General features: G+C 44.3%; 2 long non-coding RNA genes across 5 annotated transcripts; one reads left to right on the forward strand and one right to left on the reverse strand.

Moving 5' to 3' along the window:
* The first annotated feature begins 2420 nt into the window (after positions 1–2420).
* On the forward strand, positions 2421–4408 carry LOC108351537 (uncharacterized). The gene is made up of 3 exons (XR_015625910.1): positions 2421–2529; positions 3003–3102; positions 3747–4408. It is a non-coding gene; the product is annotated as an uncharacterized LOC108351537 (long non-coding RNA).
* On the reverse strand, positions 2789–12546 carry LOC108351538 (uncharacterized). 4 transcript variants are annotated; one of them, XR_015625914.1, is made up of 3 exons: positions 12185–12390; positions 11135–11221; positions 2789–3083 (listed from the first exon to the last, which is right to left on the reverse strand). It is a non-coding gene; the product is annotated as an uncharacterized LOC108351538 (long non-coding RNA). The 4 variants fall into 4 exon arrangements; XR_015625912.1 differs by having other exon boundaries at positions 2790–3083; positions 12319–12393; XR_015625911.1 differs by lacking the exon at positions 2789–3083 and adding an exon at positions 9647–10614 and having other exon boundaries at positions 12319–12393.
* Between the last annotated feature and the right edge of the window lie 1696 nt (positions 12547–14242).

Consider the following 14242-nt stretch of genomic DNA (forward strand, 5'->3'; position numbering starts at 1 on the left):
GGCCAAATGAAGTTAGACGTTGGAAAGATGTGTTGGGTGTAATGTCTGGGATCCGTAGAAGATGAGGAAGAGTGGGTAGGAAAAGCCTTCAGAGCAAGGGATGGCTCGACAGCTCAAGAAAGGAGAAGCCTTTTGGATATAAGGCACCTCATCATGCTCTAAGCTCTGAAAAAGTCACCATCCAGTCTACAAGGCTCTCCAGAACAAAGGCTAGACTGTGTACTAAAGAAGGCTCACACTGAGTGTAAACACCCAGGCTCTAAAGGGCCTGCCACACAGGCCAAGTCTGGCTACAATTGGTTCCAATGCTACAGCATGTCCTGAGGATTTCGTCTCATGAAAGACTCCCTATTGGAAAAGTAACGGCCACCACACTCATTCCACAAGGGTTTTATTCTAATATAATTTACATAGAGACGTGCACAGTGAATGAGTTTGGGCAAGTTCATAAATCCATTCACACCATCTGAAACATGATGGAAAGTATTTCAAACAAGGACAGTTGCCTTTGTCCTTAGATCCAACCGGCCACACTCCCCTCACCTTACCCAACCCCCCTTCCTCACTCCCCTGCTCCACCCCCCACTACCAAACCCTCACGGGGGGGGGGGGGGGAGTAAATGCTGCTTTCCAACTTCAGGAGAAACTGTTCCGTATTTCACAGTTAATTTTTCTCTGCATGTTGGTTTGCGTGTTCTCAATCTTCTAGTTTTTAAATTATTTCTCTTACACTTTTGTTGTTCTTGCTACTCATGTGTCAGAACACATGCATGAACTTCAGTAAGTCAGAAAACAATCTGCACGAATCACGGCTCTCCTTCTACCATCCAGGAGATCCGTCAACCTCGGGTCATCAAACTTGGGGCAGATGCCTTTGCCCACTGAGCCACACCACCAGCCCCTAATGTCTTTTTTTTTTTTAAATTCTATTCCAAAATTTAAGGATGAAATACCAATGCTGATCTTAAGTATGTCCCCAATACAACAAGCTTTCTCTTTATTTGGCTACTCCAGGAATGGCGAGCTCTCTAATTCTGTCTAATGTTTGATTGGCTGGAGACCCACTCGCCCACAGCTGTGCTAGCCTTGTGTTTAACCAGCCACAGAATAGCTGGTCTTTAGGTGTGAATGGCTGCTCTTAGATTCACCTGGTACTCCATTCGAAAGCCTTCCTTGCATCTGAGGCTGTCGCTTCTGTAGGAAGCTATTGTTCTCCTCATTCTATTTACCGGAGATGGCCTCATTATCACAAACAAACAAACCTTCAATTTGGGAAGGGTCTACTTGTGCTTGTTTTTTTTCAAAACGCCTTCAATCTTCTTTCTTCTATAAGGGTTGCAAGTTTTGTTTTTATTTTCGTTTTTGTTTGTTTTTTGTTTTCGTTTTTTGTTGTTGTTGTTGTTTTTGTTTGGCTTTGTTTTGTCTGTCGTGGTCTCGGGATCCAAAGCTGGCCTTAAACTCACTCTGGAGCATTTAGTCACAGATGACCTTGAACTCCTGGTCCTCCTGTTTCCATTTACCCAATTCAAAGGATACACTCTCACGACTGTTTATATATGGTGTCAACTGGGTACACAGCATTGTGCATGCTAGGCAAACACTCTCCCAAGAGCACCATCTCTTTACATCCCTACTCAGATTTGAACCTCTGGTTCACCCTCCACCCTTCTCATCCGGTACATCTCTCCTATGTTTTCTTTCTTATATTTTTGGTTGTAAGCCTAGCCTTTAATGGCTGAGCCATCTCTCCAGTCCAATGTGTAGCCCAGGCTGGCCTCAAACTCGTGATCCTCCTGCCTCTGCCTCCTTCAGCAAATCCTCCCAAGTGCACCACCACTCTTGTTTTCTTATTACGTGTGTTCCATCCTCCCTCATAATTGTTTCTTTAATTACCTGAAAGCACATTTAAGAGGAAATAAAACCATTAGAACCAAACTTTGCCCTGAGTTCATGCTAGTGGCAAAAATCCAAAGCAGATTCACACCTTAAAAAAAGAAATTACTTTCAGGAGACCAAAAGACAAACATATACAACTCAGCCGCAAAACCTTTGACCTACAATGTGCCCTGCCTGAATGATATGCTAGGGCAGTGGTTGTGGGAGAAACCAACCAATGAATGTCTGATTTGACTGGAGTCCCGCTCCACAAGACGGAACCCATATCTAAGTAACCAAAACCCAGGGACTAGATAGTCCAATGACCCAGAGTAAAACCAACACCTCTGGTCTAAAACAAAACAAAACATCGATAAAATGACTCCCAATGATATTCTGCTATACTTATAGATCGGTGCCATCGTTGGTCAGCATCAGAAAAAAAGCTTTCCCCAGAAGCAGATGGGAGAGACTCGTGGCCAAACAGAACGCAGAGGTTCCTTAGAATGCACGGCTCTGATTGGGGTTCTACCATCGAATCCCTCCCCCAAAGCTCTGAATCTTGCTGAAACAGGGGCAGAAGGAGAGTAACAGCCAGAAGGGATGGAGAATAGCAGGAGAACAAGGTCCTCTGGATCATTTGAGCAGCGCAATGTGAGCTTACAGACTGAGAGGGAGCCGGGGAAAGCAGAGGGGCGGAGGCGGGGATTAGACTGTATTAAGGATACATTGTATGAGAAAAGAATCTGTTTTCAGTAAGAGGGAGGGAAACTGCTGGGCGGTTGTGACACACACCTTTAATCCCAGCCCTGGGGAGGGAGAGGCAGGCTGGTATATAGAGCAAGCTCCAGGACAGCGTGGAAAAACCCTATCTTGAAGAAAAGAAAAATAAAGGAAAGAGAAGAGAAGGGAATGAAATTAATTAATGAATTAATTTATTAATTAATGTGTTGGCCACTGTTGTACTTCTGCTGCTTCTTCCTCTCTTTCCCCTTATTTCTTCTTTTCTTCCTCCTTCTTTCTTTTTTCTTCTTCTCCTCCTCCTCCTCCTCCTTCTTCTTCTTGCCCATGTTTTTGTAGCAGCTCGTTAATTCCACTGCTTTCTTCCTTCCACATTAACCCACCAGCCCTGAAGTCATATCCTGACCCTGGATCACTTGTTATCGAGTTTTGGATTTCCTGAGAAGACTTTTGCAGGAAGCTTTTGACTAGGACACAGAAAACAAAGTAAGTTACTTTCTTACACTAGGATTTTTCTGCTTCCACACCAGTGCTTGCTGACTCTCTCACCCCAAACATGATTAAACCTGACTTATCCACATGGGGTGCAACACTTCTACTTAGAAAATGCTTGCTGTCGCTTTGGAAATGTGCTTTCAGGGCTGTGGAGATGGCACGATGGGTAAAGTGCTTGCTGTGCAAGTAGAAGGATCTGAGTTCAGATCTGAGTTCAGATGTGACAATGGTCATAAACCAGTGTTGGGGAACAGGAGAATCCTCTACTGGAAACAGCAAGCTCAAGTTTCAGTGAGAAACCTTCTCTCAGAGAGTAAGAGATGTCGGTGAAGCTCTCCAGTGTTGATCTCCGACCTTCACACACACACACACACACACACACACACACACACACACACACACACACAGAGGCGGGAATGCACACATGCACACACGCACACGTGAACACATCATAAAAAGAGGGGAAAGGGTGTCTGCTTTAACAGACTTCTGAGGCCACCTTGCAGCCACATAGCTTGTCCCAGGTTCGAGCTGGTTCTGGTGGTGCTTACACACACTTTACCTCTGCTTATTCTGATATGTGCGGGATTGCAAAGTTGTCGTTTTCTTCCTTGTCTGTGCATGATTTTTTTCAGGAGAACTAGAAACTTGCCTTCCTGCACAACTATAATCAAAGAAGTCCCTGTGGATTGTTTACATAGTGACCTATCTATGCTCTAACTCATGTCTTAGAAGACACAGTGTTACAAACCCTGTAATCAAGGGCTGGAAGTGACAAGTTCGTTCCCTTGTCTTATCAAAGAAGATGCATAGCATGTAGGAGTATGACCCGAGAGCTCCCAAGAAAGCCCATTGAACTGCCATTGGAATAATTAGATTTTCAAAATATTTTATTGAACATATCATCTGGATAATGGTCGCATGATTAAAAAGAATAAGCATTTGAAAATGGACAGAGAAAATCAGGGGGGTAGCTTCCGGCTTTTCTTAGAAAAACAAGGTCTGAGGAGCAGTCGGATAAGCCATGAGAGGTTAGAGGAGCAAGGGATAAGTCACTGTGGAATCCAAACAGACACTGAAGTCGGAGGCTGGCTCCTAGCAATTCTTCCTTGGAGGAAACCACATCGTCATTGATACAGGGATCATGGGAATATGATCTGAAGTCACCCACTTACGACACCTCAGGGCTATGGTAGTAAAGAAATCACTTGTCAACGGAGATAGCGTGGGGATGTGAACTAAACCGAGAGGAAAATGGAGAAATGCACAGAGATAAAAGTCTAGTTTTATATAGGTCCCCAGTTTAATGTGTGATTTTTTTTCAAAAGATTTACTTGTATATTACATACCTACTATTATGCCTTCATGTATGCCTGTAAGACAGAAAAGGGCACCAGATCTCATTACAGATGGTTGTGAGCCACCATGTGGTTGCTGGGAATTGAACTCAGGACCTCTGGGAGAGCAGTCAGTGCTCTTAACCACTGAGCCATCTCTCCATCCCCAGTGTAAGTTTTTAATTTATCCTGAAAGTGCAGGATGGTCTAAGGCACTGAGAAGCTTCGTCTTCATGTCTTCATGCACTCCTCCACCCTCTCTGGCTGTGTATAATATACAATTTAATGTACAGAACAAACAACGTGTTTTCAGTTGGGCTGAGGCCTCTAACTCCTTAACACAATGCGGGATACTTTCAGTAACGCTGGGACGGAGCCTGGTGTTTTTAGGGAATGAAGACAGCTAGAGGCAGTTACACTTCAAGGTTCAAAATGGGGAGTTCCACTTCATCCCGGATCCCAGTTACGTGAAAAATGACCCCAGCTCCTTGCTCACGTTCTTTAACACACATACACCACACGTATGGCGGTGCATGCTATTCTGCAAAGCTGACCCCAAGAGTTTCTTCTCAAGATCCCATAAACCTAATGAGTAATGAAGAGTGGTTAGTGGTGCTCACTACTTTGGTCATTAACTGAGAAAGGTCTTTCACTGATTCATTCGTTCAAACTTACATTGTCATTCAGGCCACAAGACAGCTGAGCCAATCACTTACCACCCAACCTGACAGCTGAGTTCCTTCTCAGGGGCCCACCCGCTGGAAGGAGAACTCATTCCCTTGAGTGTCCCTTGATTCAAGCTTTCCCTTGAGTGTCATACAGACATCATGGTGTCTGTGCCCAGCACAGAAAAGAATGAACGTTTCTGTGAGGGAAGCCCAGCAGAAACTACCACGTGGACACTGCAGAAACCAAAAAGATAGCACTGCTAGTTGCTAGGCAGCCTCATTGGAACTTGCCCAAATCATGCTGCCCCAAGCCTTACAGCCCTTTGTCTTTTAGGCACAAAAGTCACATCCCGGTTGTGACACTTCAGTTAGCAAGAAACAGAACTACAGAAGCCAAAAACTATGGATTAAGTCTCTGTGCTCATTTCAGTAGGTTTTGGGGCCAACGTGACAGTTTTAAAGATGGGAATGGTGCCTCTAACATGGCATCGGTTATGCTAAGGCCTGTGGGACTGTTACAATGTATAATTTCAAAATATAATACTAACCGACCTACATAAATTAGAAAATTAAAACCTTACAGTTGTGCACCACTCAATTCACAACAGGTGTGACAGCCTGCACCAGACTGGGCCTGTCAATAACCTGTCATGGAAAAGGGAGGAGCTCATGGGGCCCATCCCTCTCTGAGGATGCACTTAGGCAACTAAAGGTTAATGTGGGAGAGAGAGTCTCTTCAGTCATGCAGATACTAGGATGGTGTTCATGGCACTGAATCAATCCCTCCACCATGCTTCTGTAAGCCAATGTTCTTATACTGTTTAGGTCACTCTCTGTCTCTCTCTGTCTCTCTCTGTCTCTCGGTCTCTGTCTCTCGGTCTCTGTCTCTCTGTCTCTGACTCTGTCTCTCTTTCTGTCTCTATCTCTGTCTCTCTCTCATACACACACACACACACAAACATCTCTCCTCTCTCCCTCCTCCCCCTCACACACGCACCTCTCCTCTCTCTCCTCCTTCCTCTCCTTTCTCCCTTCTCTTCTCTCTGTCTCTCTGTCTCTCTCTGTCTCTCTCACTCTCACACACACACACACACACAACACACACAGACACATACCTCTCCTCTCCCTCTCCCCCTCCATCCCCCCCTCACACACACACACACACACACACACACACACACATACACACACACACCTCTCCTTCCTGTTTCCCTCTCCCCTCCCTCCTCTCCTCTCTCTCCTTTCTCCCTTCTCCCCCCAACTCCTCTCTCTCAGAAAGGAGAAGAGGAAGAAAATGAACCAGTAAGTATAGGAGGAGACAAGACAAAGTAATGATGGACAAATGTGTTTGCTATGCACTATTTACATGAACGGGAAGTGTCGTACTGAAGCACAGTTGTGTGTATATTTAATATGTCAATAAAACATTTAAAATTATGTTTATTTATAAAGTTGCTTCTCTTCATTTCATCAGTTGTGTTAATTTACAAATTATATATTTGTGGCATACTAAATGTTTTAAAACACATGCACACTGTGGAACAACAGTTAAACCAAGCCAATTACCTCATTACCAAATCTTTGGTTTGCAGTGAGGAGAAAAACGTACTCTCACAGTTTCCAGGTTCAGACCGTTGTTAACGACAGTCACCGTAATGGCTTTAGAGTGGATATTTTGAACAGATTCTCTAAGTCTAACTGAAATTTTGTATTTTGACCGACATTGTCCTAGTTCCTGCTGTCAGCAAGCCTCTGATAACCATCACTTACTCTCTGCTCCCCTAATCAACCTCAGAAACGCCATGCACAAGCAAGACCATGCGGTATTTTCTGGAGAACCAACTACCACCACACGTTGTCCTCTGACTTCTACAACCATGCCATGCCCTGCCCCCCGGAAAATAATTCCTTTTTAGTGGACTCAGCTCAACATGTTGAAGATTGCTCATTGAACTCCGTGCACCATTTTTTTTTGTAGCATAAATTTGTCACTTCCCTAATGCAATTAGAATTTGCTTTTTGTGAAAATCATTTGCAAAAATTCAATGTATTATAACTGCAGAGAATCATGAAGATTTTTGTTTTGTTTTGTTTTTTTTCTTTTTCTCGGAACTGGGGACCGAACCCAGGGCCTTGTGCTTGCTAGGCAAGCGCTCTACCACTGAGCTAAATCTCCAACCCCGTGAAGATTTTTATTTATAGATTTTTTTTTAAAGTCCCTCTTTGCATTTCAGGAGAAAAAAAAATCAACAACAAGCAAACAAAGAGAAAACCTCGAGTCGTTTACAATCTGAGCTGGGGTGGAAACAACCAAAGCTAAAATTAAAATCCTTTTGTACTGAAAACTGCAGAATCCTGACCTACCCAGTCTAGGAAAATACCACAAAGGCTTCTTAGAATTGGGTCAGTTAGTATAAAAGCATAAAGAATTGGACTCTACACCCATCCACGCACCGCCCTGCCCTGTTGCCCGGTTGGCCTCAGCTAGGGAGACCGGCTCTTTGATCCCTTCCCTTTTAAAGTAACCCAAGAGCTCCTGCTTTGAGTTCATAGCCAAATTCTCACCCAATAACTGGGATTTTATTTCGATATAAGTTGTTGACTTAGGCATTTATTGAGGAAATGTATCGCTTATTTTGTATTTCACATTTCCTAATGTCTAAATTTTAAATTCCGTGGCTATTTTTACCCTTCCCCATAACTGCGATATTTCTCAGTAAGAGACGGCCCCATCCTCACGTGCAGCGTAAATCAGCTCCCGCCTCAAAGTGAGAAAAGATTAGAGTCATTTTCCCTACTTAGAAGTAGACCTCTCAGACCGGAACTAAGCGAGATCAAATCCATTAAGTCCTCTTCCTGTTCTTTAAACTGGCGCACTCTTAGGAAGCGGCCTTACCCTGCCTACTTCGAGCAAATTTTTAAGACCTTTTCTCATTTAAGGATTTAGAAGGGGTGCTGGGAGGGGCAGGCAGTACATCACTGGTCACGTGGGGAGGCCGGAAATCCACCGGAAGTCTGATGCTTTCTCTCCTCTTTGCCGTTCAGTCTGCCATGTACTCTTTCTGTATGTGGCCTTTCAAACCAAACAAAAAACGGAGAGCTTGCAGCTCTTAATGTCCCCAAGCGGAATGTTATCTTCTTTCCTATTGCACTTGGAGCCACTCTAGTGTGCATTCATTGTCACATCAGGTACTCAGCACAGCTTGTAGACTATCAAAAATATGTGTTCAGAATCAAGATGAAAACGGGAAAAATACATTAAAGCAGAGGGCTTCAGAATCAAGCTGAAAACCGGGCCATAAGGGATCAAACTATCTCTTGGAGAGCGAAATCCTTTGACAATGGCAACCTTGAAACTGCGACGCTGGCATCTGCTGCCCCTGGTGGCGGTGGGAGGTGTGACATGCTCAAGCGCTGCTCTCCGGGATGGCCAGAACTATTCTGAACAAACGTTAACTGTAGTCTGCCGCTTCCCTTGTCCTCTTCTCAACCGCCAGTGGTCTCCAAGGCTTTGAACCATAAATATATGGAAAGCGTCAGACATTTCAGAGATGAATGGAGGGGCATTCTAGTTCCCTACCTTGTTGAGCTCTCTTCCAGTTTGTTCTCACGCTTAGCTCCTGTAAGACTAGGTTCGAGCTTCTTTTTCCTTCTGGCCTCTTAGCATCGAGGAATACTAATCCAAGTAATCCGTAATGATCCTAACTTGAGCAAACTTTCGAAGCAGGAGATTTAAAACTCCTTTCCACTTAAAACTTGCCCTGTTGGAGGCTTGTATACGTGGAATACACGCATGTATACTCACGCTTGCATGGGTGGGTGCATGTATGTGTGGAGGTCGATGTTGGGTGTGGTCCTAGCTGGGTTTTACCACGTGAAAAAACACCATAACCAAGTCAATTCTTACGAGGACAGCATTTAATTAGGGCTGGCTTACAGGTTCAGAGGATCAGTCCATTATCGTCAAGGTGGGAGCATGAAGGCATCCAGGCAGGCATGGTGCAGGAGGAGCTGAGAGTTCTACATCTTCATCTGAAGGCAGAATACTGGCTTCCAGGCAGTTAGGATGAGGGTCTTAAGCCCACACCCACAGTGACACACCTACTCTAACAAGGTCACACCAACTAACAGTGCCACTCCCTGGGCCAAGCATATTCAAACCACCACGGGTGTCTTCCTCAATTGCGCTCCATTTAATTTCTTGAGGCAGAGTCTCACTAGTCCAGAAAACGTTGACTCAGCTAATGTAGCCAGCTTGCTCCAAGGAATCCCATTTCTGCCTGCTTTGGGATGGGGTTACAGCAGAGCCACCATCCCTGCCTGGCTTCTGTGTGGATGCTGCAATCCATGGCCTTATGTGGGAAGGGCTTTCTTCATTCACTAAACCCCCTCCCCAGACCCTAAACATTTAAAGTATAGTTTGTATTTGTTGGGGTTTGGTCTGGTGCTGCTATGTATTCAAATGCTAAATACTGGCCCCCAAGATTTGGTTGCAGTCCAGACAAGCACTTTCTCACATACACCAAATGATGTCATATGAACGTTGCTTGGTTTTTATTCTCTTACTGGTTACATAAGAGTGGCTACAGTCAGTTACTCGGGGAGAATAGAAATAGGCAGGGTTTCTGGTATCAGGCTTGGAGGAGGACATGGTTAGGTAGGGACTGCAAGGCTGGGAGAGAGGAGAGAGAGAGGAGCCTCCATTAGATGGAATGGACCAAGAACATGTGATGTGACCAAGAGATCCTGAGGACAGACCCATGGAGAACAAATAACTGGGGCAAGAAACTTGGGGAGAACAATTGGGAAATAGCCAGTCTAGCATAGAAAGATAGTTTAAGGGTAATTTTCCAATAATTGTGCTAAAGCTGGCTAAATGAATCAATGACACTCTGACTCGATTATTTGGGGGCTAGCCAGGTCATAATAAGAACTAAAAGGGTTATCAAATATCATATAACAGCATGTATTGAGACAGAATCAGCTCAGTTCTCAATGAAAAGCAACTAGTCTATGGGGAAAACAGGGTTTCAGAGAACACGCTGAGGTGGCATCAACTTTAAGAACACTGGCTGGAATTTTCTGAGCTTTCTCTAGCTATGAGACACTCTTTTGACGGTCTTTTAAGACTTTCTGTGAAGACCTTATTGGTAAAATTTCAAGGCATGACATATGTAGCATTAATGCCTCTGTGAGTAACATAATAACTCATTTGTGTGTCTTTCACAGATTTATCTGATACAACATATCCAGGTCTGAGAAAAAAAAAGGGTGACTACAGTTGCTTTAAACCTGAGGCTATGGCAATAGAGAATTCCACTGGATTTTGTAGTTAACACACCAAGGCCACGGTACAGCCAGTCTTCTAGGTGAGGTATTCACAGCTCAGTAGCGTCTCTCAAACTTTCGCAGCCCAATGTCCCGCTGCCCAATTGGCTGCCCAATTGTTCCTGCGTCTGCACCGTCAGCCCCTTGGAGGTGGCGCTCCCTTGTGACAGCTGGATTCGGTTTTAAAGGCAACAGTTCCATCACATGAAATACAGTTATTCGCAGGACCATGTGTTAAGTGGGGGAATAAGTCCAATAAAATAAGGTCTCATTCCATTCTGGGGGGGGGGGGGCTGTAGCTTGCTGATGGTCTAACTGCCGGTGCTGTCACTAAGCAGGTGGCCTACAGCTTCTGTTGAAAATGTGAGCCTTCCTTCAGGTCCCTCCCCTCCCCTTGGAGCTCAGGGAAACCCTGTGGCAGAACAGAGGAAGGGTTGGTTGAGCCAGAGCAGTCCAGGACACCAGGACAACACAGCCCATGGAATGTGGGCTCAGAGACTAAAGGAGCAATGTCAGAGCCTGTGTGGGTCAGCGCTCGGTCTTCTACATACGTGATGTGGTTGTTAGCCTCAGTGGTTTTGTGAGATTCCTAACAGTGGACGTGGGGCTGTCTCTGACTCTTTGATTGCTCTTGGGGCCCCTTTCCTCCTACTGGTTTGCCTCACCCAGCCCTGATATGAGAGGTTGTACCTAGTCTTATTGTAGCTTGTCATGTCGATATCCCTGGGAGGACTATTCTTCTTTTCTGAAGAGGAACAGAGGGAGGGAGAAGCCAGGCTGGGAAGAGTGGAGAGAGGGGAAACAGTGGTGTGAATGTATTGTATGAGAAAAGAAATATAATAATAATAATAATAATAATAATAATAATAATAATAATAATAATAATAAAGGTGAACCAGCAAATGCCAGTTGAGCATAAAAATGAGGATTGGTTGCCTCGCTTTCTTTAAGTACAATGCCCACTGGGAGGACTAGAAAAGCTACCTCTGAATCAGGACTAAACTTTGTCCCTAAGCCTTTCCTATGACATTTAGAATTGCCCCAAGTATCAACTCAGTTTCCTGTAATCTGTAATGATTTTAATATGTCCCTGTGGCACATACTTTAGTACATAAGCGATCTTCTGCTTAGTTTGACATCTCAGGAAGAACATTCTTACTTCCTCAAGACACCCCCCTGAGCCTGCACAGCAACCGAAGACAATGTCACATTTGTAGACACAGAAGTAATTACCCCAGAGCTTGCTCTCAGAAGGCACAGACTGGTGAAAACCAGGACCTAGTGTCCTTCCTGGTTTTGTGTTAACTTGAGATCAGCTAAAGTCATTGAAAGGAGGGAGCCTCAGTTGAGAGAATTGCCTCCATTAAGATCAGGCTGCAGGCAGATCTGTAGGGCGTTTTCTTAGGTAGTGATCAGTGCGAGGGTCCAGATAATTGTGGGTGGTGCCATCCCTGGGCCGGTGGTCCTGGGTTCTCTAAGAAAGCAGGCTGAGCAAGCCATGTGGAACAAGCCAGTAAGCAGCACCCCTCCATGACCTCTACATCAGCTCCTGCCAGGTTCCTGTCCTGTCGGAGTTCCTGCCCTCAAGGCTTTTGATGATGAGCTGTTTGTTACATGAACTTTGAATGAAACAAACCCTCTCCTCCCCAACTTGCTTTCGGTCCTGGTGTTTCATCACAGCCATAGTGACCTTATCTAAGACACGTAGGAAGCATGGTCAAGTTCAGCCCTATACTGTACCTTGTCTGATCTAAGACAGATCACTCCGATATGCTTCCGAAGTACCCAAGGCAGAAAATATACACTCCCGGTGGGGGTTGGGAGCAGCATGGATTACTATAAGAGATATTTATGTGACAGTAAAAAAATGTTACCTGGGTCTAAAGTTACCGAGGTTTCAACTTTTACGACTTACAAAACAAAACAAACAAAACCAAGGCAACTGTAACTGATAAAAAGAACGGAAGTGGGGTTGGGGATTTAGCTCAGCGGTAGAGCGCTTGCCTAGCAACCGAAAGGCCCTGGGTTCGGTCCCCAGCTCCGGAAAAAAAAAAGAACGGAAGTGGGGTTGGGGATTTAGCTCAGTGGTAGAGCGCTTGCCTAGCAACCGAAAGGCCCTGGGTTCGGTCCCCAGCTCCGGAAAAAAAAAGAACGGAAGTGGCACAGTTCTTAGCTCAGAGTGCAGAGCGCTTGCTTAGCGTGAGCAGGGTTGGGGGTCGGGAGGATGGGGTGTGGGGAGGTGGAGGGATGGGGGAGGGGGTGTCACACCCCTTCGTTGTGGTAATACAACAAAACACCTCAAAGTTAAAACTGTCTGCTTTCCTGGTCCTTACGCACGATTAGTCTCAAATGTAACCTTGGTAATTAAAACTAAGGCAAAGCTTATACTTAGGACGCGATGAACTGCCCCGTAAAACCGGTAAAACTTAGAGACGTCATCAGTTGGTTCTCAAGATGTAATGAGGTCCTTGAATCACAGAAATTGCCACATCAGATACTGTTATATGGAACGAATCTCGGTATGAGTAACAGCTAAATAATGTTGCAGTAATGATGGATAACGAAGTTATGCTTTCTGTCGGCTCCCGTTACTGTTTGAGAAATCTAAGCTTACACTGCCATCTAGAGGCCAAGGAAAGAATATTAATGACCGCACTTTTTAACAGTATTTTTGACAGTTTTTTTTAAATTACCTTTTTTTTATTATTATTTTATTTAATCTTTTTTACTCTCCTCTTTTCAACACACTGTACTTGCATTACCCGACGATAGCCTCACCTTGGTCCTTCAGTAGTGTCTGTGTTAATGTCCCCTCCATGACTGCTGAACAGGAAGCACAGGATCTTGAATAAACAGTAGAGCCAAGGCTGGTCCCCAGTGGCCATGAGGGTTTTCTTTTAAATATTATCACAGATTTTTTTAATTTTTAAAAGATGCTTAAAGAGCTACAAATATAGCTCGGAGGCCACATTTGTTTAACGCGTGCAATGCCTTGGAACTGAGCTTTCTTAGTGTTAAAATGTGCTTCTCACTGACCCGTGGCATCTGTAAACTGTGTCCCTTGCTCCTGTAAAACAACATCTTCTAATGCTTCTAAATGTCCACAGACAACTCTAGTGTCCACCACAGATGTGCTAACGATCTGATGCAACTCATGTTATTTACGGGGTGGACTTTGAACTGACTTCTGATTCGCTAACAGACAGAGTAGCGGCCCTCAGCCTTCCTAACACTGTGACCCTTCAATACAGTTCCTCACTCTGTGGTGACCCCCAACCATAAAGTCATTTTTCATTGCTGCTTTATAACTGTAATTTTGCTATCGTTATGAATCACAATGTGAATATCTGAAATGCTGGATGTCTGATATTTGACCCCCAAATCATGACCCACAGGTTGAGTTCCACTCATAGGGAAGAACATGAGACAAAAAGAAAAAAAAATCACATTTTGCTTTCCATAGAAAACCTTTGCTTCTTTTGGATTTTATTTGCCGGTTCTAATACTCCCTAAATGGGTAGAATTTAGCATAGACGTACAGAAACCTATTGTTGCTGGTCTGCAATATTCCATACGGGTTTTTTTAAATTTCCTCACGATATGTTACTGACAATGAAATGATAAATAGAGTTCTTCCCAATAAATAAATCACCTCTCTCTACCCGAACTTAAATGGTATAATGCTGCTAAAGATGACTTATGGTGCAGGACAATTAAAGCAAACCAACATCATCAAGATTTCCAAATGGACAGGTTTTCTTTTCACAGCACAAAACATAGAGACAATTCCGTGATAAC

Source organism: Rattus norvegicus, chromosome 7, assembly GCF_021556685.1.
Source record: "Rattus norvegicus strain SHRSP/BbbUtx chromosome 7, alternate assembly SHRSP_T2T, whole genome shotgun sequence".
Taxonomy (NCBI): Eukaryota; Metazoa; Chordata; class Mammalia; order Rodentia; family Muridae; genus Rattus; species Rattus norvegicus.